Below are 25,534 nucleotides of genomic sequence, written 5' to 3'. Positions count from 1 at the left end.
AACATGGGATCATCCTTGATGTTAATACTATGCTCAAGTACTTTATATAATAAGGATGCACTGAGAGCCAAGTGTAAGCACACAGTCTGTGTCAAACAAGACCTTAATATTTAGCAGACCACACTGTTTGCCACACACAAATCTTTTGCCAGTTAAGCTATGGGTATTCTGATTTTTGGAAAAAGTGTCTTCCAGCATGTTTTTCAATAAATGATGCTGAAGAATGTATCCCTAGGCAGCACGATGAACACTTTGTAAAGCATGCTGTTGTAGAAAGCGCTACAGTTATGTTGTTCTCCCAGTTTATTCTCAGGGCTTGCTGCTGCTGTGCATGAGTCTCAACCTTACGAACAAAAAGGTTGCACTGGATCCAACCGTCGTGACAACAAAGGGAGGTGTAAAGCTGCAGTCTGCTCCTGACAGCTTTTCTTTTCTTTTTTCTTTTTTTTTTTTTTTTTTTTTTTTCTTTCCAGTTGAAGAGTCTAAGCATGTTTCAGCGGTTCTGCGCTCCCAGCACACAAAACCATCTGCAGCAGCCCGAGTCAGAAACAGACTCTCATAGGCTGGCTCTGGAACAGGCAGTTTCTCGCAGCAAGACCAGCCGCCCTTCCAGCAAATCACAGGTGTTCTCCACATGGCGTGAGCAGGTGAGAGCGTGACTTTGCCAAAACATGATGAAGTTTGGTAGCTGAAATACAAAATCCAAGTTTGGCCTGAGATCTGAATCTGGCACTCAGCTTTATCCCCTGCTCCAAGCCAAATCAAACTGCAGCACGTCATGAAATCCAAACACCACTGTGCTCTGGGTCGCTTAAGATCTGGATCCAACTACAACCTCTGATGAGGAAGCTTCTCTCTATGCATGTAACAGTGGTGCCGGTGTACAATATATTCCCTCGTTAGGTGGTAGCACTCTGAGAGAAATTCAAGCAGCTGAAAATTTGTGCCTTAAACTCTATAGGGAAGGAGATAAAATGCTGAGAAAGCTTTGGGGTACAGTGAAGTTGCCATTCTGTGTAGCTTAGAAAAAAAGAAAGAAAAGAAAAAAAAAAAAAAGAAAAAAAAAACAAACAAGCAAGATTTATGGGTGCTTCAAGTTCTGAGGCAAAGCACCTCCTCCATCTTTTTGGCTTCTAAAATCTCTTATTATTAGTGTAAGAGCTGCCAGGCATACAGAGTAGTTCATTCAACCCACCTGTGCTTTTTTTGAGTGAAAAAAAATGCAAAGGATGTGTTCCATATTCTTCAGGAAGTGTTCTGCACTGCAGGGCCAGCTCTGCCGCAGCCTGATGAGCACTTGCATGACATGCAGCATGCCAAGCAGGCCATCCTGCTGCCCTGGCGATCCTGCTCTTGTGTTCCTGCTTGCACTTTTTTATTTTAATGGAGAAGGATTTGAATTTCTGTTTTAGTGTGTTTGGCACTTCTGGAAGTCCTTTGACATGGAAAAAGGCTCATCTTTCAAATGCCTGTGGCACTCCCTGTGAAAGGTGATTTTTAAAAAGCCATTTTATTTTGCTTCCTGGCAGTGATATCAAAGGAACAATCAGTGCCTGATTTGGAGCCAACAATTTATTTCCATTATAATAAACAGAAAACAATGGCATGCTGCCTTATTAGTTATTCACTTTCCAAGTCAACAAACTTAGAGGGTTGGGATGAGATCTAACCAGAGATATGCTTTGATGTTTTCAGTTTGGAGAATCAGTCTCCCAGCCAAAATGCTGAGTGATGCCAGTTCTTGGGGGAAGGAAGGAGGGACAGAGGAAAGGGAGAGCCTCTGAAAGCACAGGGTATGGGGTAGCTACTGTAAGGGCTGGGAGAATTGTGGCATGATGGTGGCTGGGTATAAGAACAGACTGGAGTGTTATTGTGGTACTGGGGAGTATGACTTCAGAGATGGCATGAGCGGAGCATTAGCTGGATTGTTTTCAGTGTCGTTACCTTCATTTATACCCATTGGGGATCTTGTTCTTAAGATGTGTTGCTGTACTACAGAAGAACAGAGCTACTTGTATGGTGTTTGCAGTGTGTACTGCTGAGGCTAATGCACCCAAACCAAACCAGATGTGCACAGCAGCTCTGGGTACTTGCCCTTCTCTCACAGGAGCAAGCTTCTTTCTTCTAGCACTATCACAAAAATATCGCTTCGTAGGGAATGCTGCTGGGCAAAATGAGTTTCAGCATTTGTCACTGTACGATGTTCTAGCAATGATTTAACGTTTGTATGGTATTTCAGGAGGGAAAACTCAGCGGAAAAGTACAAGTAAAAGTACTTTAAAGTATTTTGTTCTGTATGTCTATTGGGACAGAGGAGCTATGGAAAACTATTGAACAAACAGGTCTTGTAGGTGGGGGTAAACATGGAAGATAAATATCTGCTATTCTTTGTGTGTAGATAATTCTGATCCACTTTTGTTTTTTTCCATCATGATGCCAACTAGTAGTGAAAAAAATAAAAGACTCCCTTGAATACATTTCACCATTCCTGGATCAAAATATGTGTTTTTTCGTTTGTTTGTTTGCCTTTTTATTATTTTTTTTTTTTTTTTGTTAACAGAGCAAAAGCCTGAACTTAATGCAAAACAATTGATATTGGCTATTAATCATGTCTATCGTGGACAAGCCACCCTGACCCCTTTGGATTCTTTTCCGATAAATATGCAAACACATTAAAAATACATATTTTTTTTCCCACAGAATTGATGCTGTAAACTGCCTGAATGATTTATAACAGTAACAAGTATATAAACAAGAATAAAGACAGCACCAAGTGGAGAAAAGTCTTTGTGTTAGTGCAGAACTGCCTGTGCATTGCAGGAGGATATAGACCTTCCCTTCATGTGTAGGTTGTTATTTTAAGGCAATTTCTGTAGGGATTTTTTTTTTTTTTTAAACTGAGGAAATCACAGACTTTTTTTCAAAGCCAGAAGAAAACTTTCCATCCTTAGGAGGATCAAGACAAGCTACAACCTGTTTTAGAGAAGGTATCTCATGGTGATCATAAACCATTATCTATGAGGTAACCAAATACAGCACAGAAAAACAGAAATACCTGTTAGGAAGAAATGCCTCCTCTGAGCAAAGATGTTTAGTAATAGTTTTGTGGTTGTCATACTGCCTTTTAATAGCCAAACCCATAGGTATCAGGGAGGGGAAAATCTGAAGCAGATGATAATACATGAAGGATGACTTAATACTTCATTTGGTGACAAGAATCTGTGTGATGATGATATTCAGCAAGCTGAGGTATCATATAGGAGCTGAGCCTGAGAGAGTTTCTGGAACTGGTACTTTTCAAAATATCTGCCTGTAAGGTCCAACAGTGGCAGTGGCAGTAATAGTACTCCTTGCACAGGTCAATTATCAGTGCAGAATAGCACTTTCAAATCTTGCGTGAGTAGTTTCCTCTGCTTTGAACCCTCTTATTGCCAGATGCTCAGTCACAGTCTGGCCCTCATTCTTCCAGTCCTCCCATAAATGGAAGCAAATTTCCACCAGGAGCTTCCTTGGGGGCAGAAGGAAATTAGAAAAAGAATAGACCTGGAGTCCTCTCATGTAGCTAAAAGGCCTCCAGTCAGACACTGCAGCCAATTTCTCCTTCCTGTGCTCTGTTGCAACATGATCAGCTTTTTTTCCTAGCCTACAAATTCTGGCTTCTTGCTTTATTCCAGCTGATCTCCCTTCTGTAGTGAGGCATTTGATACCAAGCCTTGATCTTCCTACCCGCAGCAACACAGGCATCCTAGAAAATGGGCATACTTCCTGCCCTTCTGCATTTTCATGGTTGCCTTTTGGGCAGTTATAGGTGATACTGAAGTTCTTTCAACAGAGATACAAGCTTATCCTCCCCTCTTCCCTCCGTCAAGCACTGTTTTTCTCTTGCCTGTGCTCTTCATTCTACCCCATCAGCTTGGTCCTTCTGCTGGTCCCCACTCATTTCTCAAGCCCACAATCCATACATTTGTAGCTGTGAAGTCCTAGAGCACGTTATGAAGTCACTTCAGATCAGTGATGGCTGCAGCCAGCCTGGGTGCTGCCTCCCCCTTGCTAAACGGGGCTCGGTGCCATCCACAAACAGTTATGGTGAGGAAGCTGCAGCTGGAGCCATCACACAGTGTAAAGGAAAAAAATATCCAGCTAAATTAATTCCAGGAAAGCCTAAGGTTGATGTTTTGTAGGGCAATAGGAGCCATCTCTGATGCAGTCATCTTTTTATTTGTCCTTACTATGAGATCAGTAAATATTCCTATTAATCCAGAGAGCACCAAGCCTTTGCTGAGATAGGTACCTTGATTTATCAGTGACTGGCCTCTAAAATCTTGCATAATGAATAAGGCAGGCAAAGGAGGAAGGTTGTTCCTTCCATCCCACAGACACGGAGGGCCCTGCAACAAAGCATTGGGGTGAGGTCCTCAGGGTCATGCAAAAGATTTGCTGCAGAAATAGCAACTGAGAACAAGTCTTGTGAATCTTTAACTCCTGTACATTGTTCTGATGCAGTGTCAAATCCCACTGCTATGAAATCCCACAGAAGGCAGCGCAACTACGCATGGGCAAGCTAGAGAGACATTGCTTGTTCTTTTCTCAGTCATGTCAGATTTCCCTGAAATTTGTTTTATCTAACTGCCAGAAAAGCTTCTCAAATCTGCAGCCAGAGCTATTCAGTCAGGGCATGGGGGTGAAAAGCCCAGCATTCAACAGAGATTCCTTGGAGTATCTTTAAGATCTTGGATCACATAAAACAGTCCCCTCTCATAAAATAAATAAATAAATAAATAGAAATAAAGCACACAAACTTACCATTGTTGAGTGTTTCTTTAATAGAATCAGAAACAAATTTGTGACCTTGTGGCCCAGAGGTGGGAACACCATCTATAAACTTGCCCAGACATAGAAATGCATTCTGCCTGTCAGTAGGAGTTTGCCATTGAACATGTATATAAAAAAAAGCCGGTGTTACATTAGGCTAACATTTTTTAAATGCCACAGCTCACTTTATATGCTGTAAACCTTGTTAATGTTGCTAACAAGAAAGTTAAAAACTCAAAGCTATAAAAATAGGAATGCCACTGCTCACTAAATAAATATACGTGAGAACCAAATATTCTGATACAAGTTCTGGAACAGCTCATGTGTCCAGGGAGGAAAAAAGGAAAAAACACCAACCTAAGTTGTGCTGCTGATGTTATAAAGCTCCCTATAGTCAGACAGTATCATCTCCCATTCAGTGTTTGACTTAATTTCAAGTGGTTCTAGAGAATTCAAAACCATAGCGTGGACAAAGCTGCAGGTCCTTTCAGAGGCAGGGCAGGCAGCCACAGGGACCATGGACGGGGCAGGGAAGGAGGGAGGGAAGGAGGTTTCTTTCTGTCCGACTCAACAACGGATTGTTAACGTGGCAGCAGTGGGGAAAAGGTTTTCTTCAAAACAGGCCACCTACATATTCTGGCCTCTGCTGCTGGCACCAGATCCGAGTTAACAGACACAGTTCGGGCCTGTTATATGCAGTCTGGAATGTATAGGGAATCCTTTTGACAGGCTGGACTCCGTAGTGGTTCAGGGGCTAGAACTTCCAGGAATTATTTTTGGCATTTATACTCTAACCATATATATTTGAAGTTGCTTATTGATGCAGCCTTTTAACTCTATAATACGAGAGTTGAGATCTACTGTTGGGCCTGCTGAGTTGTGTGGGCTCCCCAGTCTGCTTAGCATTGGCAAGCTAAGCTTTTGTGTGTTTTAGTTTTTGCTTGTAAAAAGCACCCTTTTTCTTTTCCTAACTTATTTCCTTCAGGAAATTATGAACGAAATCATAAAATATATGATATTTACTCACATGTTGGACCTTTGTTTACAGACTTTGGCAACACAAAACAATATCAATGCATATAAATCTAGTCAGGGATATACAGAGAAGACAAATGAGAGAGAGAGAGGTATTATTTCCACCTTTCTGTGAATGCAGGCTTTGGCTTTTTCTAAGAATAGATTCTGCACTGTCCTTTTATCCCATTGGCATGTGGAGTGTTGTATATTGTCAGGCAGATATGAAGCAAACTTGTATTTACGTAAGCATTGGTTTCCTGATCCCAACACTAAACTCTGTTTATGGAAGTCCTGTGAACTGTAAATCAGCTGCCAAGAGAGGCAAACACAACTGCTCTCCCAGTGGCATAACCCCACAAACAACAAACACATCCTCCTCCCCACAAGGCTCTGCAGGAATAGAAACAGCTTGTCGTGACCCTGAGTGCATTAACAGGCCTCGGCTGCCCTAACCAGCCCCACCTGGGGCCACCAACCACACCTGAGAGCCCCCACCTACGCACCCTGTCCCCATTGCTCTGGGGATGCGTTTAATCTCAGGCTTTGGTAACTGCTCCTGGGGGAGGTTCTATGGCTATCTAGTGTTAAAACTAGCATTGTAGTTGTTGAGAGACCCTCAAACGTATTTGAAAGAGGTAGGTTCCTTGCTACTCTGCCTTATCCAAGAAAATTTCTGAAAAATAAAAAATTAAAAAAAAATAAATTATGTGAATTAGAAGAATCAGCTGATGGAGCCCTAGAATTGCAAGCTATTATTTCAAGGCATACGTAGCATAAGGAGGCTGGTTTGTGAAGCAAGCTGTGTTTGCCTGCCATCCTGGGATACCTTTCAACTACCAAGAAGACTATCACAAAGTTTTGTCTCTGCTCTACTTGTTTGTTTATCCTTAGTTAAGTGGAGCAAAATCACTTCAGGACAAACAGGAAGGTTGTGCTGAGGATCTACTACATGCTAATGTACTTATTGACCTCCTATTTGAGTGGCAGGAAGGTTGTGGTGGGGAGAGTTAAGCTAAGAAAGAGTTTAAGATATCGAAAGGTTTGTTTCCTCTTTTGATGTGATGAGCATTAGGGTGTCAGAAAGGTAGTTGGGATGAGAAACACTTGTAAGCTCTGTCATGCACTGCGTGACCACGTCCATAGCTGTAAATAATGTTGCTGGCAGTGGTTTCGTGTGCAATTGTGCAGTTGACATGCACATGAGAGCAAGATGTGCCAACTGCAGGTCTGGGGGATGCTTACAGAGGTATGTGGTCATAGCTCTTAAAAAACAAACCGGTTGCTTGGCTTCTGTGTGCTACTGCACTTGAAACAAACTCTGTGTAAGCAAACCTTGGAAAAGTTCAGTTAAGACTTTGTGGGTTTTTTGTTTCTTTACATATTTACTCTTTTCCTTTCTGACATTGGACAGGCCACCTCTAGGGTAGCTAATATCCACTGGGTCTGGGGAGTTGCTTCATCAAAAGGCCAGATTTGGAAGCCAAATTTAGGGATTTCCACCAGTCAAAGTCAAAAGACGGAAGAAGGAATATATTTGAATTCTGAGAATATATATATATGTGTGCTGGCTGTATTAAGGCAATTATTTCTATCTAGGTCACTTCTTGACAATGTGAAACACTCAGTTCAGGTCAAGTCCTGAAAAGACCTGAGCTTTCAGCATCTCCAGGGGATTAGCAAGATCAGAGGTAGCTCAGCAGCTTGTAGAGTAAAGGCCTTGTTGGTTGTTAAATGTTCAGGTTCTCAAATGTCATTATCATAAGCTTCATCTGGGCTGACAATATGTGAGTTGGCAGTACTTGGATTCTCCTCTGTCTTCAGCATCTAATTGTGAGGACTTTTTTTTCTGTGTTTACATTGCCTTCCCCTCCATGTTCAAGTGATTTTTTTTTATTATTATTATTTATTTTTTTTCCTGTGGTGAGAGCTAGTAATTTACCTGTCACGTGTTTGGATATTTTCACTCCTCTCCCTCACCTGGACCGTTTTCGTCCAGACCATTTGCCACATTTCGCTGTTTTTGGTCAGACATACCAAGCCTTCCATAATGAGGCTACAGAAAAAAAACTGTTTTCCAGCATGGCATAACTAAAGGAAAGAGTCTTTTGGGTTTTGAAGAGGATTTGGCACAAGGTCTTAGCAATGATTATATATATATATATATATATATATATATATATATATATATATATATATACACACACCTACAGTACATTGTTATATTTCCTGCTCAACCCTTGATTTTTGTAGCCACCTATGGGTCAGGAATGAGCAATGGTTGGAGAATAGCATGAGGCTATGTACAGAGAATTCCGTGCTCACTTTGTCTTAAACATAGCCAAAAGAGTGTATTTTAAAACCTTTGTACATTTATCTAACTTCCCCTCTGCAATGACAGAAAAAATTACTAACGGATACTATCCTGGTTCTTGTGAAGAAAAAAGGAAAGTTCAGGGCTATGGTAAAGCCTAAGCATTTTAAGAAGTTGGTTCTCTTTCCACAAATAGAGATTATGTGCATAATTAACAATTGATAAGTGATTAAGTTGAATAATGGCTGAAAATTTTAGTTTACTTAGTAAGAGGGGAATGATACATTATGCCTATATTCTTGAGGAGTGAGGAAGGTAGATAATCCAAATGAGGAATGTATTCTTTTATTACATGGCTAATAAGAATAATAAAAAACTACAAGCAAACAAAAATCCAGCTGTTTAGTTTGGCCCTCTAGAATTTCAATCAAATTTTATGAAACTATTTGGGCTGTTTGAAGTAGTAGCTCAGTTATGTACAAGACTCAATGTATTATGCTCACTGGAGAAAAAATGGTGGGATTTTTAGCAAGAGTATGTAGTTTTCAAGGGCTACTGATTACAGTTTGGTGAGAAGTTTTCCATTTTATCCCCTCCTCAATCTTAGTCCTGCCTGTAATTTATTATGCTATCCAGGATAGCATGCTGAGATACTGATTTTGTTGGAAGACCACACTCAAAATTGCACTGAAAATTGGATGTAGCATGGGAACCATCACAATCAGGACTTTGCCACTGAAGTCTAGGAACAATTTTGCAGTGGGTCATGTTGCGTCTTGTCTAGGGCTTTCACAAATTAAAAATCTATTTATATATGAATTTTAAATCAAAGCACAAACATTCTGTGCTTTGATTTAAAGCACTTACATTTTTCTCTTCACCTCAAATATGGACTGTGTTCAGCATTCTCATTTGAATATACACCAGCGCAAGTCCTGGGAAAGATGTTTTCTTCAGCAGTCAAATAGGGTCTTTGTTCATGCTGCTAGATTTCTGACATAAGAAACCAGATGAGACATGAGGATGGCAAACTGTTGAACTGTTGTCATTTTAAGCCCTCCCAAGAGGGGAGCCAAGGCAAGATGCAAGACCTGAACTTTCCAAAGGGATATACTGCTGTAGACAGCCTTTCATCTATTTTCCCATTCTCCCTTGCCTCAGGATTTTTCCAATTGGGTTAGGCAGGACCAAGTATTTTTGCATGTATGAGTTTTCTCTGTAGATTTTTGCCTGTTCAGGCTGCAGCACTAATGTAAAATTTTAATGATAGAATAATGTCTGCTGTTGAATATCAAAGGGAAAAAAATCTATGGAAAGGTAAAATAGAGGAAATATATACTTTTTTTTTTTTTTTTTTTCTGGGTGATTTATATTTCAGGAGCATTGAAATCACTTGCTTTTCAGGTAAATATTTCAACTTCAGATGCAAGTTGGTTTGAAAGCAAATTTGATGTTAAGTGGGATTTTCTTGTGCATTGCAAGAGAGCCTGTGAAATTTCTTTGGTTATAAAGCCAAGGTGCTTTATTTCATTTGGAAATTCTCACCAGTGGCACCCTGAATGTTCTCCAGGTGTTGCAGTCTTGAGTAACATTCCCATTAACTGCTAATTTATAGTGCTCATTAGCCAGGAGGTAGCAGGGGAAAGGGTAGAGTCTGTTACTGTCCCTGTAGCTCAGTAGCGTTTTTTGGCACATATAGGTCAGTCATGGCTTGGGTCCTGCTCAGACCTTGTAACGCCTTGTAAAGTCTCTTGCTTGCTATTTCTTCACTATAAATAATACATATGAATATGATGCCTAAATCCTTTCTGAAGAGTTTTAGAAAATTCAGTCAAAACTTACAGGTATGAGCACCTCCAGTGCAGCTTACCTCAGTAATGACTGAATTATTATTCTAGAATCTCCAGAAACTGGGTCTCTTCCCTTGATTCCTTTCTCTATTCAAATAATTGCACTTTACATTATTTGGTGGCAAACACTCTTCTCTGGTTGTAATCTACAAACCTGTACTAGACTGATCTCATCTCTAGACCAGAGATACCCCTCTTCCAATGCCTTCATTCTGAGATTCATGAAGAGCTTTGTTTCAACAAGTGAAATAGTATCGGGGCTAAATTCAGGATCAGTAGGCAAAGGAACAGCGAGGGAAGGCAAGAGTTTTGAATTGACAGATTTCTTCAGACATCCACCAGCACAGTCCAGACTTTAGCACATAGGAAGGCATTGCCATGTAGACTGAGTCCAAAGTTATCTACAACCAGAAAAACAATATGAAAAAATGTTCGTGGTTTGGGTTCATCTACTGATACGGTTTTCTTCTGTATCAAGCTCATGGAACTTCACAGCATGCTGGGTGGTAGATAGAAAACACTAGTTAATGCTCAACCAAGCTATTTTTCTAGTGCTGTGGATGTTAAGTTACTGAAATTCAATGATATATTAGCAGTAATATATATTTGTGTGTGAATGTGTAGAGACGTGTTCAGCGTAAAGGCTGTTTGGGTAGAAGGAGAGGAAAGCCTACTCTTTATGCCTCTGGCAAACTTCCATAACTGGCTCACCCTGACTGGATAAGATTTGTTATTTGTAGAGTGGTGGCTGCCTGGAGAAATGCTGTAGCAGCGAGCTTAGCCTGTGTGTCTAGCAGCAGCCTTTATTAATTGCAGCAGTGGGTGGAAAATGCATTAGGCTCATATATTACTGCTGAGGGGTTGATGGCATCCATTCTCACAGGATTGCTATATGCTCCGTCTTCCTATATGGAATTCTCTTCAACCTCTTCTTTTTCCTTTCTTTCTCTTGAGACGTTGCTTGTGGTACCCTCATTTCCTGCATCCTTTGCTAGTCAAGGCAAGGGATGGAAGAATCCTGATACCAGCCTGAGGTCCTTTGTGATGCCACAAAATGGGGAGGTTGTTTTTCAGTAGTCACTCAATAGCTGCCTTTTTATCTGGTTTCAAGAAAATAAAATTAAAAAAAAAAAAAAAAGAAAAAAGAAAAAAAAAAGTGGAGAATGAGAATTACTAGTAAAAGTAAAGTAACATTATTCTCCATAAAGTATTTGCAGAAGTTTCTACTTTCCTCCATCTTACCTTCCTTTGAGATACCTGGAAACTTCCCTCTGTTTCAGTACTGCCTGAGCAGTTCTACAGACATGCCTGCTCACTGAAGATACAGGGAACAGCCTAACCTGCCAGAGCCTTTTTTATACACCTGCCTATATCTGTCCTCAGCAGAAATGTTGCTGGCCAAAGCGTGCTAACATTTTCCCGGGGGTTGCCAATGTGAGTATACAGGTGATACTACAATGCACAGGGTGGGGTTTCAGAAAGAATAATTTAAAGAAATAATTCAGGCAGCCCCAGCTGGCTGCGTCATGAAGTCTGCCACTCCAGCACAGCTCATCTGGATGGATGGGAACCAGCCTCGGAATAGCAAAGCTCAGCACTAACTTCCCTAGGGAAAAGTTGTTCATGCTGTGTACCTGCGAGGCATTTATATAGCATTACTCTGTGCATAGTGCATCCTCCTGCTTTCTGGTGCTACTAGTAACAGAGAAATATTGACTTAGACGTGCTGTGGGTAAGGTCACACCCTACTGGCTTTGAAGGTTAAAACATCCTCTGCCCCATGCAAGCCTACAAATAGGGTGTTTTGATAAGTATAGCTGAACCTGTGTTGCCTTTGAGGACAAGGACCCACAATTTTCTTTATATTTGAAAATGCACAGGGAATGCACTGTAAATCGTATGACATGAACTGAAGAAACTTTGTCTCTCTTTTTGCTCTTCAGTCTGTCACAAACTTGTGACAACATGCATTCTCCTGCAAGTGTAGATGGGAATTGTGCTTGTGAAGGGCAAAACTTGACTTCTGTCTATGCACAAACTAAAAAGGCTTCTGGATTTCCTTATTTTGGGGGAGGAACCTGAATATGGGAGCTTTAAGCTCCTAAATTTGGGGAGAGAACTTCAAAAGCAATATTGAAACCTTATAACTTCCTAGTTTCCAGATCTGTCTTGAGAGCTCCAATGCTATGGGGTGGTAAGAGGCAGTAAAATTTCAGGTAAAATATATGCAAAATTAGCATAACTTGAAAACAAATCCTTGCGCTTCAGATGTTGGACTCTGTTATAAACCAGATGCAGTAACACCGGTAAAGAAAGCCCAGGTTCATTTCAGCCAACATGTGGGATGGTTTGCAAAGCATGAGTTTGTCATCTGAGCCCCCAACTAATATTTGGGCTTACTATTTCTAGTGGTGCTATGTGCCATTTCTTAACATAAAAAAAATTGGCTGTTATCTGTAGAGGCTTAATCAGGAATTTGGTTTAAGGGAAGGCTGTGCAGGTTCCCTTGCCAGCATAACTTGCTTTGTTTTATGAGTGCGTGTGATGACCTCTGTGTCTTCATATGGGCTGTTTACAGCGTGACCACAAAGATAAATGGAGATGGTTAAAGCTGTTAAATTCCAGTGTTCCCTTGTTGCACAGTAAGAAGAGAAGAAAACAAAAGAGAACAAAATAAGTTGGGGAGAAAAAAAAAAAAAAGTAATCTGAAGTGCATCTAACACCCTTCTAATAAGGACATGTGATCATTTCAAGAAATACTGTCCATTTTTATGGAACTGTATCTGTTCATGAAAACTGAATCAAAATTGCAAAACGTTCTATACATGTTGACTGAAACAAATGGTTCTATATATTTATGCTTTGTCTCTTTTGGTTTCTGATAATCAAAAAATATATTTCATGGAATTCAGATTTAATGTACATTTAAAAAAAAAAAAAAACTCCTCTGAATATTTTTTTTTTTTTTTTTTAGCATCTCTTCCCCAGTTCTGGAAGAGGAAATTCTGCAAACCAAATCTGAACTCAGGAAAGGGAGGTACTAGCAAGCATTCTGTGCCAAAAGAAAACACAAAAGGTAAAATATAGCATCATCCAGAAGACTCCCCTCAGTCACACATCTTTGAAAGATGTAGCTTTTGTCCAGATCACAGCAATTTAACGCGATACAGAACACTTTTACCAAAGAGCAGAAGTTATTAAGAGCTTTTACAAACGAGCATTTTAAAAACTGCTAATATAAAGTGTTCTCTTTGTATCAAAGCATCAATGGGTGGAGTGTTTCCTTTACGTTTTCACAGATAAAGTATTTGTTTCTTACAGTGACTCATTCAGATTAGCATTTCAAGAACTGAGCCAAGGTGAAAGAATTTGTTCTGCTTTTTCTAATTCATCTGTTAAACATGTTTTTTTCTATACAACTTGTGCATTGAGTAACATTTACTGTACTTTATTACTATATTCTGCTTAGTCTTCTTTTCAAGCTCAACCCCTGGCAAATGATTAAAAGTTTTAAGTGACAGCTAGTGCCCTATTAAGTTGCTAAATCTTACAATAGCATCTGGAAATGATATCTGTCTCTTTAGGTGAATTCTTGGAAGAGAATTTAACTGTAATTCCCCCTTTACCTTCCTTTCCGTCCTTATCTTCTTTCCTTCAAGAGCTGACAAGTAAAGTAAAGACAAGGTATGAGACTGTGATATAAAACCTGTGTACATGTAAATCTAAGTTACTGCATATAAAAGAAAGAAAAACAAAATCAGAACTGCACTGGGAGTTGTGATGGGAAATATGGAAGATTTCTGTTCCATCTTGCATTTGTACATAGCGCGAGAAAATTGCAGTTGATGGGAATCTTGATACAGGCAATGAAAAGCAGTGATGTACAACTCTGTTCTAGGGGTGAGAAGAGCCAGAAAGAAAAGTTAGTGAATGTTTTTGCTGCTTTGAAAGGCATTAACTTCATTAGCATCCTACAGACAAAGGCTATAGTGTGGTCAATCTATAGACAAAAGCACCAAAAGGAGTTAATGTTATACAAAGTACATGCATAGATCTTTGCATCAAAATAATACTTTGTGTTTATGCTTCAGAGTTAGTCATTACAGTTTGTCAGCATGTTTTGCGTGGGTTGGGATAATGATTTCTGCAAGACTGTTATAGTCTAGCTGGGAAAAGCAGCGCTTCTCTTGTGAGTTTTGTCACTTTAAAATTTATGCAACTGAAAAGGCCTGAAGAAATTATTGGCTGTAGATAACTATATTTGGTGATTTGGGATGGTAAAGAGAAGGCTTAATAGTTCACATTCTGTTTGTAATATGTTTGCAATATTTACTGTACGTTGAACCCACACAAAGGTAGAACAGCTGACATAGCTGGAAGCCGCTTGGATCCCACCACTGAAATTGAGGTAAGGATTTATATCTAATCCCCCATGTCCGAAACAGAAAACATACACCTTCATGTCAGGACATGGGGCAGCAGCTTTCTGGTCATGATGGAGGAAGCTGGGATGTAACACTGTTTGAGTATCTTCTTGTGGTGTTGTAGGGAACAACGCCAAGCTGTTTTACTTCTTGCTTGATCTAAGTTGTTCTTCAGCCTTATGACCTGCACTGTCTTACTACAGGGGTAGTAAAATCCCAAACATGTGGACCCCAGTATTAGCATAGCCAGGCTCCACGTAAAATACTCACAGTAAAACAGCCTCGCTGCAGCCAAACCACATGTAAAAGCAAGCTGTGAAACAGACTCAACACTGCCAAACCACATGTAAAAGCATGCTGAAAACCACCCTCCGCATAGCCAAATTATGTATAAATTGGTGATGAACAGTCAAGGTCTGCATGTTTATTGGAACGACTCAAGGCTGTGGAGAATCCCTCACACAATTCACCTTGTCCCCCACCTATTGTCCAAGCAAAGCCATTCAGCGATGCTCTGAACAGTCCCGTTCCCAAACCTGGAGTTACCAGGTAGTGGTTTGGTGGATTCAAGATCGAGCTGCTCAGTATTTGAAAGTAGTAAGAAAAAGAATCAAGCCCAGAAAGAGTAAAGGGATAATTTTTCTTGTCTCGTTCAGACAGAACTGATATTGCTGGGCTATTCCTTCTAATATATCTTATTAACCTTTCTGACCACAGTGAGAAAATCAGTCTGTCAAGGGATGGAAAGAAGCATCTGGTTCTTGTGATTAATCTTTCTAGCTAGAAATGAGTGAGATACAATTAGGAATCCCATTTTCAGTTGTACTGACTTCAAAAAGTAATCTTAAAAAAAAGAAATCATTACAAAAGAGGGATAACTGGAAGAGTTGAGCTACCACTTCACCGATGTTTCACAACCTGAAATGCAGAGGGCCTTTAAATGGTTTTGTGATGCATTTCATGTGTTATCATTGCAGTTGTTTTTCCAAGAAAAAAGTATTTGGGGGTTTTACAGCCTCTTTGTTACAATAGGTCTCAAAGCACCTCACGAAGGAGCTCAGTATCATTATCCCCTTTATACAGCCATAAAAGCTAGCAGGGAGACGTGAAGGGACTTGCCCAGTGTTGTGCAGGAGGTCAATGGCAGCCCTCAGTGCAGAACCTGCATCTTCTGAGCCCACTTTTCTGGCTTTTAAACATCCTTCTTAGTTATCCAAAGAGGGCTTGCATTGGAAAAGGCTGCTCACAGAAACTGGTAGAAATGTGTTTAAGGGTATGCTCAACCAGTGAGAGTTAGTTTTGTTTTTCTCTTGCATGTTTTGTTTGAACATGTTGTTGTTTAATATGCCATGAGGGAGTTTGGGAACTGACTTCTGTGGGATAATCCAGGATTCCCGGCCTTTGACACACAGTGTAGCTGTTGAAATCAGGGGTCACGGCTTCCCCGGGTGCAAAGCAGAAGGGCTTGACAGGCTTAGGTGAAGAAATTTCAGTACATACAAGCTGAGGATTTAGCTAGGGGACCAAACTCACATTCAGTGTAAGGAGGGCATTAATCTGATAAAATCAGTTCTACATTTTAAAATTAATAAGTTTTTATCCATTTCCAGCTGAGCAGTCTGTCAGTATGTAAATACCATATCTTATTTACACATTTTATATTCTCTAAATGCTGCCTCGTTTTTCTGTTGCTCATTCCAGGCTCACCTTTGCAGTTGTGCCTGCCTGAAGACTACCAGCAGGCCGAGGCATGGGGCTGGCTGGTATGGAGCAGTGTGGGGTTACAGGGAGGTGCATGGCTGCTCGCCCGCTGCCCCCAGTCTAGTCACAAATGTTAGCTATTGCCAGGTGAAAAGAGAGATCAGGAGCAAGTAAGTGCATTGACCAAGCTCTCCACGCTGCACCTGTCCAGCTCTGGCAGAAGTTGGTCCGCTTGGCAGAGACCTGAGCATCTCACTGTCAGTGAGAGACATTGCGGAGGATCTGATGTTTCAAAGCAGAGCAGAAACACTGCAATATGTTAAAAAGCTCAGTATTGTTTCTAAAAAGTACCAGCTAGTGCAGTTAAGATAAACATGTGACACATCTGACTCATACAAAGTATTTTCTCAGGACTACACTGATGATAGTAAAAATGCCTAAAGCAATATATGAAATAAAACAGCCCCACATATCAAAAGTGATCTTATAAAGCCCAGTTATGAGTCCAACTAGAGGGTAAAAAACAGAACAGGGCAGCAAGGGAGGGAGGGGAACTACTGCAATACAGCATGGGGATCCAGGTTAAATCCTTAATGTCAGTTTGGCTATTGGTTTGAATTTTTCAAATCATTTTGAGAGCAAATGAATGGGGTGGGAGGAGAAGGTATGAAAATATTTAAATGCAAGGTTTGATTTTTTTTTATCAGCGATTATGTATTTATATTCTGTTCATTGCTTTTATGCTATTTTGCCGTTCTCTTACATCCCTATGTATGCTTTTACATCTCATTATCTGATGTACTTTAACAAAATATGTGAACTTAAGAACAAAAAGCCAAAGCCCACATTTGCTCATGCCAAATCTTATCTCTTTAAGATAGAAGGTTAATCATGTACACAGCCACAGTGTGGTTAAAAATAATCCTTCTGTCTCTGCGAAAATTATACTTTATAATCAGCTTTTAACTAGCTCCACCACCACCACCAAATCAACATGTGTATGTATATTCTGCCTTATGAAGCTAGAGGCTCTGCAGATCATGAGGCAGATTGATATCTCCCGAAACGCTTGTCACTTCAATACTCCATCAAATCGCTGTGGATGGAGTTAGGTTTTCCCACTTGGAATTCAGTGGGAAAATCTTTCCTGGATTTCAGCAAACGCCCCAAGCCAGGGACTGATTTGGCAAGGTCAGACTGAAAACATCTTTCCACACTTACTTAGAGCAAGGCACGGCTCAAACCCGGCTTTGTCCAGCTGTCAAAAGCCTGAAGTGGGAAGTTAGTTCGGCTGCAAAGACATAGAGATTGATCAACTAGAAATATATCCATCGGAACTTGGGAGCTGAGGTGTCTCGGGATCCTTCTCCCTAGGCTTTTCAGCAATCATCCCTGCCAGAAATACAACAAACACCCATTCTTTTCTTAGCTCCTTTGGTATCTAGTAAGACTCAGTTTGACAGCTCCAGCTTCTGGATTCCTGCTGCAGCAGCCCACTCCTGCTTGTACGCTCTTGAGATAGGAGTCAGTGGGGGCAGGACCTGCTAAATACACCAGCACCAGGAGAAATGGGTTCAGAAATGTTTCTTCTTCAGTAGCAGCTGGGAAAGAAAATTTAATTGACATACTCCACCCCTCTAAGGCCAATAGGGAGAAAACCCATCAGGATTACTTAGGACCTTAGAGCCAGATAACTTAGGAGTTCAGAGCTACTGTGTCTGTGGAAGAGCAAGGCTCCTTTTGTCATGCCCTGCTTGCCTTGAACAGACTCAGGAATTAAATCTGTGCCCCTCACAACAGATCCTCCATGGTGGGAGTGAAATCTGAAAGAGAAGGGGCACAGCCTGAGCCTCTCTATCTTGGGCAAGAGTCAGAGAGGACATTTTGCAGGGGAAATGAAGTCTCCTGATGTGTGAGCTGAAAAGATGAGGTGGGAATTAAATAAATAGGACAGTCCATAAATAAATAAATACATTAAAACAGTATGCAGACAATTTTCTGACTTTTTTACAAAAAAAGGAGTTACAGGAGGCTATTGAAATGGCAGCAAATTCCCATTTCCACCTAGCCACTCTTAAAGCCTACAAGTGCTAGTCTTGTATGTAGATGAAAGGAGAGGCTCACTGAATTTGTCCCACTATAATCAGGCACAAGAACAGAACAAGTACAAAAACAGTTGTTAGGGGTTTCCTCCCCAGTTTAAAAATATCCTAACCTCATCAGTGACCCTGGTACAGAGAATTTCTTTCACCTTAAGCCCTCCAATTTCTCAGCCAGTCATTAATCCTTAGGTTATGCCCTTTGCCTTCATCCTTACTGGACAATCCAACCTATTTCTTGCCTGCCTTTGGGGCAGATAACCTCAAAATATTAGCTCTCAGGAAAAATGAATGTATTCGCTTCCAGGAGGGGATACTGAAATTAAATAGTAGAGCTTACGTAAAGTACTGACTCTAATTATCGTTGCTTCTTTTTTAGTCTTTTCCATTGTTTCATACAGAATTATCATATTTCCAGAAATATTTAATGACCCCATTCTTATTCTTGAACGGTTTTATTTCTAAGTCTCTATCTTGTATTCTGGGCAATCCTGAACAATTGGACCCCAGACTATCAGCTCCTTGGAGATTTCTTTATTTTCTGTGCCTTACCAACATGTATTCTGGAAAGATCATCACTGGACCCACAAGAGATAGAGGAAAGTTTGAAAGTGGTACTTCAATGTGGTATTTTTATAGTGTTCCCGGTTGGTATGTTTGCAGCAGTTAGGAGAAGGGAGAAAAAGAACAACAACAAAAAAAAGTAATAAAGAAATGTGCATCAATCAAAGCAGCTAATCAGAACAAAATGCTGATTTCTGTCTCCTGTTCTGTTTCTTTTTTGGATGGAGTATAGTTGCTGATATGTATGCTGGTCTTCTAATCCTTTAATGGGGGCACAGGCTTTTGAAGACTCCCTCTCAGAGGTGCTATTACCAAATATATGCTTCTAATTTAACTTCTCATGCCATATTACAGTAGCCTGAAGCAATTGTAGGTGTTGGGTTTGTGAGAAAAGCCCAATGTTGATGTTTATCAGATGACCTTTTAAAGGGTAATGTGGGGGTTATCCATTGGCATGATTGAGACCATATGTAGATCACTTTTCCCAGGCATTTCTTACTGCTTTTCAAAATCCCATCTATTTTTACCCAAATTCAGCCAGGTACCTTTCATCTCTGGTATGTTTATGGGCATTAAAAATGAGACTGAAACAAAATGTTTGCTTTTTTGGAGTAATTTCTATCTGAAAAGTCAAGAAGCCTTGAATGCATAAATATATTGTCAGGACATTGCTATTGCAGATACCAATAAGCATCTTTCTTTTATTTTTGAACATTTAGATGTATACAGCAGTTCATTCTTTTCCTTCTCATGTCTGTTGTCCTTCCTTACAAAGGTTTCTTGAAACACTACAGAGAGAGAATTTCCTCCATGAGATTCAGCTGTCAGTGTTGAATTTAGGCACCGAAACCTGAGGCTAGGTGCATCCAAGCAGTCCTTGTGCTCAATCTTAGGTTCCTTGTGCTCAATCTTAGGTCCCTTCTCAGAGGTAGGGCATATGGGTTTGGTGCTGAGTGTTCAGGCAATGACCTCACAGTGATGTATTGCTACAGAGATGCTGAGATCTGGGGTTTTGGTAAAATCCATTATCCCTGTTACAGAAGAGAAGGACAGAAGATGAATCTGTCTCAGTGTTGTGCATCTGAGGTCATCCTTTCTGCTGCTTTAGAAGTTCAGCGTTTTCCTGACAGTTCATCACTTTGGTAGAGTCCTTGCTGAAGACCAGCTGCCAGTGTTTCGTGCAAGTCTTCAAAAATGGGCTATTACCAAATATTTCTGTTTTTTCTTTCAAGAAAGGTCTTTGCATTAGCAGGGGTTGAAGAAAAGTAGCACCGTAAACTTTACCACAAAGCAGAGTTCAATACACTTTTTGTTGAGGTAAGGTTTGTCTAAACCAATTTAATGTTTCAGGCAGTTAATGTTGAGCACCTGCTGGTATTTTGAGTTTTTGATGTCCCAGATTTGTAGTTCATTATTGGGAAAACTTAATTACTCCACTAGTACTCAGACAGGCTTCAGAGGAGCATGAAGTGAAGAAACGTGGACACGGAGGTTATACGTGTGCTGCCATCACAAAGAAACTAAGGGAGGAGCGGTGAATGGTACCACAAAAAAGTACTACTCAGGGAGAAAAGCTTTTCATTCCTGTGGACTTAAAGTTTTTTTCTAAGTATCAGATACTTTTTAAAGTTTGGCTTACATGGCAATATCCTTTCCTTAAACTAATTATTGTACTCAATATGAAGATGGACAGTGAAACACTGGGCCTGTGGCATAATGTATCAAAATGCAGGGAGCTGATGACTAACTTCCTCTTGAAATGCTATGAACTGGCAGTGTCTTTACATCAAGAAATTGAGCACTTGTTTCTCTGGGGTTATGATACCTGTGTCAGGGCCCTGGGAGTGCTATCAGGCTGTAATGTTCCTGCTCGGCCCTATCGGGGCTTCCCACAGCCTATGACCCCATGTTTGCCCAGTTCCATCAGTTCCCCATCTCATAAACATGTGCAGCTTCGTTACTGTCAAGTGTCAGACCCAGGTTACGGAGGGCTCACACTTGAGCTATTGTGCATCAGGCACTGCAATAGCTGCTCCCATAAGCCCTGTGCATGGCAAATGCAAAATCATGACCTCTCTACATTTCTTCCCTTGTGGCGTAGAGCAAGTGGCACTCCTGGCATGTCCTGCAGGCTGAGAACATGCACACGAGCAGTCACCACCACGCAGCCAACACGCGCTGACATGTTAAGCCACAGGAATTTGGTTGAGGCAGAGCTTTTCATCAGCTTGTACTACAAAGACAAAATGCTGCCCCCGTTGAAGGCAGTGGCAAAACTCTGGTTGGCTTTGCAACAGCCAACATCTCGCCCTTCTGGCCGCTGCCCTTGGAGCTGGAAAGCCAGGATGTGGATGGTGCCGTTCACGGCTCACCTGCTCTAGAGGAATTTGAAAAAAAAAGCTTTGAGATTTTGGAGGCCGTCGTGGCAGTGCAGTAAGCATGGAGGCAACCAGTCAGGCTTTGATTTTCCACTGCAGTCACAATAGCTCCTTCTCCTTGAAAGCGTTACCCAGGTTGGGGGTTTTCTTGGGAGCATTTATGTATCTCCCTTTAGTCGAAATGTATGAATTACGTTCAAATAGCATCGGAATGGCTTATCCGTAAATTCTAGTAATAACTGCCATGAATAATGCTATCTAGCCAGTTGTACTGCTCTCTCTGCTTTCGTTCCCCGGTAGCTTGCAAAAGCAATCAACGTCAAATTTCGAGTGGATTTAGCAAGGGGATTTGGACTTCTTAATGTGAAAGACGGCTTTGAAAAACTCAGCCTTAGCAAACAGCAGCTAATAATAATGATAACAATAATAAAGATAAGCCGATTCATATCTCCCCACCCAAAACATTTATATAATGAATTAGTTAATTGTATTTTATCTGCTCCTAATGGGTGGGTTGCTAGCCTTTGCATTTCAGCAGACCTGGGGGAGCTCTCATGCAGTCTGGTGCCAAGAATATGTGTTATTTCATATTCTGTTATTTGCTTTGAGTTTAAGGTGGTGAGAGGAAATTCCCCAGCAATCAGCTATAAATGGTTTCACAGTGAGCAAGTCTTTTCAGTGCTTGAACATCTCTCGTTAAAGGAAGAAAAAAAAATCTCTTTATCTGCTTTTTGTAGTTCAGTCATTTACCATGTATCTAGGTAGAAGCCTTAAAAAAAAAAAAAAATCCAACAGCTTAAGCATTAGAACATACAAAAACTAATTCCTGTGTCATTTTATCTGCCTAATTGGGCCTAAAAATAGCCTGTGGGAAGGAGGACCAGAAGCCTTGAGTGTCTGAGGCAATTTGTATCAATTATTTCCCAATGTACCAGTCACAAGTGAAAGCCCTTGCCTGAGTGCCTCCATTAGCCAGGTGTCAGAGCTCTCTCTGTTTTCATTTCAGGCTTTTTGCTGGGAACAGGGTGTGTGCGGGCTGAAACGCACTGAGGAGGAACTGAGGCCATGGCTGATCCAGGAGGGTGCCCAGAGCAGCTCTGCAAGTGAGGTTAGTGCCTTCACTTCTCTGTCATCACCAGTCCTTGAGAGCAATCACCACCCACCAACAGTTCCTCAAGATAAGACTGAGCCAGCTGGGAGAAGAAAGCCTTTGATATTTTGCTGCCTCGCTGAGTAAGTATGCCATAACAATAATACTTTGAACTTTTACAGCACCTTTTCATACCAGGGTCTGAGTGCTCTACAAACATTCATCCACTAAGCCTGATACCACCTATTGGTAGAAGCAACTTTTTATTGAACTCCTTTTATAGGCCAAATCTTCCAAAGAGTTCAGCATCCATTTTGTCTACACCAGAAAACTTTCTTGCTTTGCATGAAGTACCTGTAAGTTTCTAGGTTTCCACTTTAGCCACCCATGCCCAGCATTGGTAAAGTCTGTAAAACCTCTTCCCCAAACTGTTTAAGTCCCGGGATTCTGCTGATGTGCCCCCATAAAGCTGAAGCTCTTGTAAACTGATGATCTCCTGCTTACAGCTCGCGGGGACTTTCAAGAGCTCCTGATGAGAGTTTTGCTGAACAAAACAAAGCTTTGTCAAAATGCCAGTGGTCTTTCTGCTCTCTGTAGCTGTGTTGTTGGCTAATGTTGAATGCTACATGAAAAGTAGTTATGTTTGTTTTCTTCATCATCAAAACTATTCTCTGTGATGCTATTATATTTGGAAACAAAGCAAGAATATACTTGTCACAGTTACATACAAGCATACCATAGATGAATTAAAAAGAGACACTACATCCCAGATAGGCATTGTATTTTCATTTGTAAAGCATGCCACAGAATTAAACTTTGATCTTCATTTTCTGTCTGCTTTCTCAGTGAGAGAATATAGTCAAAGCCAGTTCTGGAATTGATCTATCTCTATGGAAAGTTGATTTTAAACTTGTGCCAAACGTCGATGGAGAATCACAGTTAAGGTTTCCATGCATAGAAAAACACTGGCTGATAAGGAGGATAGGCTAAGAGTGCACTCTGCAGCCCAGAGGACAATGTACATGCCTTCTAGTTACTGGTCCCTTCAGGGAGTTTACACATTTACAATCCAACACCAACACTATTCCTATAGCATTCAGGGTCTTCATCTTTACCCCGTTCCCCATGACTGGCCACAGCATCCAAAAGGTAAAGCATTTGAGGCATTACATGGGACTAGAGCATTTGAGTCCTGCTCCACAAGTCGAACAATCCACTCACTGATGCCTTCAGCTCTTATTTCTACTGTTGCTACTGAAAATCAAATAATTCCCTTGGCTACTTTAATTTTGAGGCATTGTAACTGTGTTGATTGCACCTGAGGCAGTCATCATCTGTTCCTGTTGCTGACGTATGCCAAAGCCTTTGGTTATTCAAATCCCATGAATTCAAGGTGTGGAATTCATATGCTTGTTGCAGTGACCCTAATCTCTTAAAACTGAGAAGTAAACTTCCAGCATACAGTTGCTTTTCTGAGCCAAACTTCTAATCTTTTTAGACTCGCACATCACAAATTGTAAGTGCAAAGTGGAGAAAAAGAGGAAACGCAAAGTGATAGTCAAGCTAAAATTTGTCAAATATATCATCTCTTCAAGTAAGGCTGTACTAATGTGGAAGGTGGGAGGCAGGGTGATGACTGGCTGTTCTTCCTTTATTTTATACTCCTGGGAAAAGAGAGAGACACTGAAGACTGCAATTTATATATATGTGTATATATATATGAAGGTATTAGAACTGTTTGAACTCTTTGAACTGCTGGAAAGACATGCCCTCCAAATCACTTTCTTAACTTTTCCTGTAATTCAACAGCTGCATTTCTCACAGCTCATGTCTCCGAGTAGACCAGCAGAGGTGACTGGGCATATAAGAATAACATTGGACAAACGGTATGTATGGAAGGTGCTAATCTTTTGCCATGCATATAAGGTATGCAATCACTTGGGAGATAATCTCTAATTTTGAAAAGACAGTCATTCGTTTTGCAACAAATTAAAGACCAAACGTACTGTTTCTGTGAAGCCCTCTCCAAGCTTAGAGTTTAGCTTTAGCTCTCAAAAAATCTTCTTAAGACAAAAGAAACTCAGCTCGTATAAACAAGCATAGCCTCCCTTCCTTGCAACTAAGAATGCAGCTGAGCATGAAAACTACAGTGTACGTTGATGTCCTCTAACTGAGCTTTGCTGCCGCTGAGACCGAATGGTGATCATCTTCCCTCTGGACAGCCGCTTCATCAATAAGGCAACCAAAGGTGAAATGCTAGAAATCAATCTGCTTCTCATTAGTGAGACAAATGGAACTATGCTGGGGAGAGAGATCGATGGAAGGGTGAGAAGAAGTGTTAAGAATTAGTTAAAAGAGGGATTGAAGGAGGAAGTTAGTATTTGTTCAGATAGTTTAGATTAAACTTCGGAGTGCTTTTGGATAAGTGTCTCACATGAGCAGTGTTACATACATTCTGGGTATACACACTTCTAGATAAAATGGGTTCAGAAGAGATGTCTCATGTCAGAGCAAAGGGAAGCAGGTGCTTTTATGTCTTCATGGATTTTATAAAATATAGCTTTAAAATAAAAAGGTACATTTTTCATATACTGAAGAGCAGAATATATAGGTGTACTGAAACTGAGTCACGGAGCTTGCACAAGTCTTCTGTAGGGAGAAGATATTTGTGTACTTACACTTCTTGTGTTCAAACAGACACAAGTGCACACAAATAGCATGCATATAATTGCATGAGAGCCATTTATAAATATGTTTCTCTTTTTACTTCTAGTTAGCATGCTCCTGTATTTGTAGCTCAAATTACTTTTCAGGAGCAAAAGGTGATTCCTCTGCTAGCAGAAATAGAGACGAGGAATTTTTCACTCTGGATACAATGACAAGGATATTATTGAAGTAGTTCTGGAGCATCTAGGGGGGCACAAGACATGGTATGGTTGTGCTGCTGGCTAGCCATTTTTCTCAGGCCAAGCACCTTGCATTTTTCAAAACACAAATACAGTTTTGCTGCTTCTGGGACACAGGCCAGCTCATTTAAATGCAGCACTCAAGAGATGGAGGAAAGGCAATTTGCCACAACACCTTTTCCATCTTGCTGCCTAGCTCACTGCTGCAGTTACAGATGGCCAACATTTGTGTCTTAAACATTTATCTTGCAAAATATAGACTTCTATATAAAAAGTATTTAGTGGTGCAAAATATTTCCCTTAAATTTAAATTTTCATCTCGTTTCAATTTTTAGGAAACATTTTGAAATTTCAGATGTTGTTTTTTCTCCTTTTCATCACC

At 40.6% G+C, this 25,534-nt stretch overlaps 2 long non-coding RNA genes across 2 annotated transcripts; both read left to right on the top strand.

Annotated features, from left to right (window-relative positions):
* The first annotated feature begins 486 nt into the window (after positions 1 to 486).
* On the top strand, positions 487 to 24,307 carry LOC311433869. The gene is made up of 3 exons (XR_014691011.1): positions 487 to 647; positions 22,163 to 22,389; positions 24,056 to 24,307. It is a non-coding gene; the product is annotated as an uncharacterized lncRNA (long non-coding RNA).
* On the top strand, positions 6,358 to 13,068 carry LOC311434697. The gene is made up of 3 exons (XR_014691655.1): positions 6,358 to 6,464; positions 11,271 to 11,424; positions 12,965 to 13,068. It is a non-coding gene; the product is annotated as an uncharacterized lncRNA (long non-coding RNA).
* Positions 24,308 to 25,534: the final 1,227 nt, after the last annotated feature.

The sequence above is a fragment of the Aythya ferina genome (genome assembly GCF_964211825.1).
Source record: "Aythya ferina genome assembly, chromosome: 3".
Lineage (NCBI taxonomy): Eukaryota > Metazoa > Chordata > Aves > Anseriformes > Anatidae > Aythya > Aythya ferina.
This window is presented reverse-complemented; position numbering and strand designations above follow the sequence as displayed.